The sequence below is a fragment of the Carassius carassius genome, chromosome 22, assembly GCF_963082965.1.
Source record: "Carassius carassius chromosome 22, fCarCar2.1, whole genome shotgun sequence".
NCBI lineage: Eukaryota > Metazoa > Chordata > Actinopteri > Cypriniformes > Cyprinidae > Carassius > Carassius carassius.
Genome location: NC_081776.1, coordinates 24,195,893 through 24,201,965, shown reverse-complemented (window position 1 = coordinate 24,201,965; position 6,073 = coordinate 24,195,893). Strand labels below are relative to the sequence as shown.

At 43.8% G+C, this 6,073-nt stretch overlaps 1 pseudogene; it reads right to left on the bottom strand.

Annotated features, from left to right (window-relative positions):
- Nucleotides 1-6,073, bottom strand: part of LOC132099126 (NACHT, LRR and PYD domains-containing protein 3-like) — a 476,979-nt pseudogene that overhangs the window by 40,188 nt on the left and 430,718 nt on the right.

The following is a 6,073-nucleotide window of genomic DNA, read 5'->3' as shown; positions in this document are numbered from 1 at the left end:
GGAATTCACTGCTGTAACATAAAAATCCCACATTATTCCATGAGTTAATAAGCCCCATGTCTCATATATTCTGTATCATATCCTCAAATCATATCTTTTACAGGAAGGTTATACCTGAGACCAGGTCGTGTATCACTACTCTTGAATTGTTTTTGACAAACCATAGACGTGTCACTCTTCACAGACACACAGCTGGGCTCTGGTTCTGTTTTCTTCTGATGAACTGGACTAAACAGAGAGAGATTAAATTTAATTCTTTAAAGGGATAGTTCACTCAAAAATGAAAATTTTGTCATTAATTAACAACTTACCCTCATGTTGTTACAAACCAGTAAGAACTCATTCATCTCCGGAACACAAATAAAAATATTTTTGATGAATTCTAACAGCTCTCTGGCCCTCCCAACAAGTGCAGCAAGTGTCCTTACACAATCAACGTCCAGAAACATAGCAAGGAAATCTGTAAAATAATCTAAGCGAGAGGATACTTACTGTGCGCAAAAGATTTAAAAAAAGACTTTATTCAGACAAAAAGTATTCTCGTAGCTTTGCAATATTACAGTTGAACCCCTGATGTCACAGATTATTTTTACAGATTTCCATGCTATGTTTCTAGATGGTGATCGTGTAACGACCCTTTCTGTCTTTTTAACTTTTGCTCACAATAATTATTCTCTTGCTTTGTAACATTACGGTTGAACCCCTGATGTCACACAGATTATTTTACATATTTCGTTGCTACGTTACTGGATGTTGATCGTGTAAGGACCCTTGCTGTCTGTCTATAGGAGGGTCAAATAGCAGTCAGAATGCATCAAAAATATCTTAAAATTTTGAGGAAATTTTGAAAAAGGTTTTAGGGGTATGGAACGACGTAAGGGTAAGTAATTAACACCTAAATGCATACCTTGGGTCTTTAGCAACCCGAGACATGATTCTCTACCCTCTCCCGCCTTCATTTTAGACAGGTTAGACATCAACTTTCTAAGTATTCCTCAATTTATTAATTATAAACGATATAAAAAAATTGTAAAATATAAATGAATGCCAGTTTTCTAAATTTCTTATTGTATAAAGTGTATAGCGTCACTAGAAATCCATGGTATGTAAATGTGTAAGTATTTTTTCTTGCAATTACTCAATATGTGCAATGCATCCTTTTTCCTCAAGGTGGCACTGTTTGATACACAATGGTGACATGACGTTTCACTCATAAATACCAAAGGCATAAAACAAATGATTATAATCAACAAAAATGTAAGTGGTTTGAATGGTTTTACTGCAGAGCAAATACTATACACATTGAAATATAAATTTTACTGTGATTTGATGCTGAATGTGGTGAATAAGCTGCCAGTGATCAAAATATTGAATATGAAGTCATTGAAAATGATAGTTTTGAGAATATGGCTGAGATTGTGAATACGAGGTAGATGCTGAATATACTGTGGACTCTGATAACGGCAGTGATGGTAAAATCATCTGATAAAATCATCATTACAAGAGGGAGGCCAGCTGCATCCGAGTGAGAGTCGGAACAGAGTGCATGTGTGTGTGTCCTTATGCTAGACTGTGGAGGTAGAGAGCCGGGCAGGGATTTTTTTTGTTCTGTGATTTTGGGAGTAAATTAAGAGGTTTACTCACCACCCCGACTTCCTTGCCCTTCATCTTAAGTAAACTGTATTACACTGGTGCTGAAACCCAAGACAAGGAAGCGGGCATGCCGCTATGCAGCCAGCTCAACTAACACCGCTTGTGGAGCTCCTGAAATCATTCGCCTGGCTTCACCAAACTCAACATAAGGCGCTGATGGACCTTGAAGCTTGAGCAGGAGGATCGGTTCTGTCTGTTGGTCCAAACGCAGGCGAAGGAACGCCATGTCAAAGGATTGGTCAATCTGGTGGTGCTGGAGCAGTTCATCGCTCAGCTACCACGGAGGATGGCAGAGTGGGTGCAGTTCCACCACCTGACTACGCTGAAGCAGTCCATCCAGCTGGCTGAAGACCATATGGTGGCATGCCCTGGGGTCGGCGAGCCCCTTTATAACCTCTCTTTTTCTCCGCCCTCTCCATCTCTCTCTTGCCCTATTCCTGCACACTGGTCATGTAGTAACACACCCCCATGCCCCCACAGTGAAGTGGGGTCTTCCAGGGGAACAGACCGAGAACACAAGGGAGCATAGCAGAGAGTGCAGGGGTCGCCGTTTCATCACCTCCTTTCTCCTTTCTCCGCTGGGGTGGTAGGAATACCTGGGCTAGCCTGCTGGAAATGTTGGGATCCAGGTCATTTTCTGGACCAGTGTCCAATGATGGAGTTGGGAGCATTGATCCGTGCTCCCGAATCCCCGGCGGCTGCCCCCAAGCCGGTCTGTACCCAATACCTGGGAGTATCAAGGGGGGTACATATCAGACTTGGGTGTATTCGGGCTGTAAACTCTATTCGTCCCAGCCTGATTAAGTGAAAGTGAAAAGTGATGTGACATACAGCCAAGTATTGTGACCCATATTCAGAAGCTGTGCTCTGCCATCCAAAGTGCACACACACAGCAGTGAACACACACTCACAGTGAATACACATCTGGAGCAGTGGGCAGCCATTTATACTGTGGCGCCTGGGGTGCAGTTGGGGGTTCCCTGCGTTGCACAAGGGCACCTCAGTTGTGGTATTGCTGGCCTCAGACTCAAACCCACAATCTTAGGGTTAGGAGTCAAACTCACCAACAACTTGGCCACTACTTAAGGAAAGGTGTACCCTTTAGTTTTTATTTTGGGGGTAAACACATAGAACAGCTGTTGTGACGCTCGGACACTCTTCAAGACTTTCTCTTCTCTTCTTAATCCGCCGCCACCACCTCCTCCATCGACTCTTACAGCGGACGACTTTGCAGTTTTCTTCACAAATAAGACAACATCCATCAGCGGCCAATTCTCCACACCGCAGACTGAGGACAACTTCACAATGACCGATGCACACTCTTTCTCCTCCTTCTCCCCACTCTCAGAGATGGACGTCTTCGAACTTCTCCTGTCCAATCATCCTACTACTTGTCCACTTGATCCGATCCCCACTCACCTCCTTCAAGCGATCTCTTCTTCAGTCATACCTTCACTTACTCACGTTATCAATTCCTCTCTTCACTCTGGAACATTTCCCTCAGCATTCAAGCAGGCTCGGGTAAGCCCACTGCTCAAGAAACCATCTCTAAATCCAGCGCTTCTTGAAAACTACAGACCGGTATCCCTTCTTCCATTCATTGCAAAGACACTTGAGCGAGCGGTGTTCAACCAGTTTTCTATGTTCCTTGTACAGAACAACCTCCTGGACAGCAACCAATCTGGCTTCAAAAGTGGCCACTCAACTGAGACTGCTCTGCTCTCGGTTACTGAAGCCCTGCGACTAGCAAGAGCAGCTTCAAAATCCTCGGTACTCATCTTACTGGACCTTTCTGCTGGTTTTGACACTGTTAATCACCAGATTCTCCTGTCCACCCTCAGAAAGATGGGCATCTCTGGAACAGCACTCCTGTGGGTTAAGTCTTACCTCTCTGACAGATCCTTCAGTGTGTCTTGGAGGGGTGATGTTTCAAAGTCACACCACCTTGCTACTGGGGTTCCTCAAGGCTCAGTACTTGGACCACTTCTCTTCTCAATCTACATGACATCATTAGGATCTGTCATTCAGAAGCATGGCTTTTCTTATCACTGCTACGCTGATGACACCCAACTCTACCTCTCATTCCAACCAGATGACCCGACGGTAGCTGCTCGCATTTCAGCCTGTCTGAGTGACATCTCTAGCTGGATGAATGACCATCACCTTCAGCTTAACCTTACGAAGACAGAACTCCTGGTGATTCCAGTTAACCCATTGCTTCATCACAACTTCTCTATACAGCTGGGCTCATCAACCATTACTCCTTCGAGGACAGCTAGAAACCTAGGAGTTGTGATGGATCATCAGTTAAGCTTCACAGACCACATTGCTACAACTACCCGGTCCTGCAGGTTTGCCTTATACAACATTAGGAAGATTAGACCCTTCCTGTCAGAGCAAGCAACCCAACTTCTTGTCCAAGCTCTTGTTCTCTCCAGACTGGACTATTGTAATGCTCTCCTGGCGGGCCTTCCTGCATGTACTGTCAAGCCTCTGCAATTGATCCAGAATGCAGCAGCGAGGGGTTGTCTTCAATGAGCCAAAAAAAGCTCACGTTACTCTGCTCCTCATCAGGTTACACTGGCTACCAGTAGCTGCTCGCATCAAATTCAAGGTACTGATGCTAGCCTACAAGACGACCACTGGCACGGCACCAACTTACCTAAACTCATTGGTTAAATCTTATGTGCCCTCCAGAAGTTTGCGCTCTGCAAGTGATCGATGCCTTGTGGTACCATCCCAAAGAAGTTCAAAATCACTCTCAAGGACCTTTTCCTGGACTGTGCCCAGCTGGTGGAATGACCTCCCAATCTCAATTCGTACAGCTGAGTCTTTACTCATTTTCAAGAAACAGCTAAAGACTCATCTTTTTCGCCTGCACTTAACCAACTAACACTAGCACTTTTCCTTTTCTTGTCTTTTTATTAAAAAAAAAAAAAAAAAAAAAAAAACCTACCTATGCGTTCTATACTAGACTAACTGAGACTTGTCATGGCACTTGTACACTGTTGTTGTTCTCTTGTTGACCTGACTGCTTCTATTGTTCTCATTTGTAAGTCGCTTTGGATAAAAGCGTCTGCTAAATGATTAAATGTAAATGTAAATAGAAGGAAAGTTAATTCCCACCTTAGGCATCCGCTGATTTTGGAGACACATTGGCCAGCTTTTACACAGTTATTGGGTGTTTTGTGTGCGGATGCTTCTTGGGAGATAGGGCTGGGAAAATGAGAAGTGGTGGAAAAGACTGGAGATGCGGTTTTGGGAACTTCTTAGGCTGACTCAGAGGAGACGAGAGTGAGGGCAAAGTTTATGTCCCCTTATCTCAGTCTCATGATGAGACACTTAAAAATGCGTATGACCAGGTCTGCACCATCGACAAACAGCTTCTCCAGCCTAACCAACCACTCTCTTATCCAAACGACTCATGGCCCAATTCTTATGGCCAGGCATTCATGAGAACATTCGCCGGTGGTGTGCGAGTGTGTTGTGAATTTCAGCTGGTAAATTCTACAGCCATTTCTAAAGCGCCATAGCATCCATTACCACTGATAGAAGTCTCCTTTGAGAGAATTGGTATGGACATCTTTGGGCCATTAGAACATTCAGCTTGCTGACATTGTTTTGCATTAGTTCTGGTGGACTAAGCAACACAATACCCAGAAGCAGTGCCGCTGTGCACCACCTCTGCAAAGAGTGTGGCAGACGCACTGTTTTGAGGTATCTCCAAAGTGGGGATCCCCAAAGAGATTCTCACTGATCAGAGCATGGCATTTTTGTCACGTATGTTAAGCGACCTATACAAACTTCTAGGCAATCAATCGATGGTGGTCCACAGGCCAGGGGCCCAGATGGGGGGCGATAAGTAGGTCAAGTGAATAATGATTAACACCTGTCTTTAATTCCCGTGATTGGGAAGAGACGAGAGATAAGCACCCCATAGACCTGGAAGAGGGAGGCCAGCTACATCTGAGAGAGTCCGAACAGTGTGTGTGTGTGTCCCCTTATGCTAGACTGTGGAGACAGAGAGCACTCTGTTTTGTTTGGGAGTAAATGACTTCCTTATCCTTCATCTTACACAAACAGTTTTACAATGTAATAATTATTGGCTAAACATTCATGCATTTAAAGGGGTCATATAATGCCTATTTTCCACAATTTTATATGATTCTTTAGGCTCTTAATGAAAAGTCTGTAACATAGTTTGTTTAAAATTTCTCAATGGTAGTTTAAAAAACATTTTTTTTTAACCTGTAAAAAACAGCTCTTTTCAAAACACGCTGATTTGTGGAATTCTCCATTAATGCTAATGAGCTCTGTTGACCCCGCCCCTCTCTTCTGATCTGTTCTCAGAGAGACTGTTTACTTTAGCCACATTCACAGTGAAACTTGCTTATTATCACATTATTAGGAAAGGCGATGA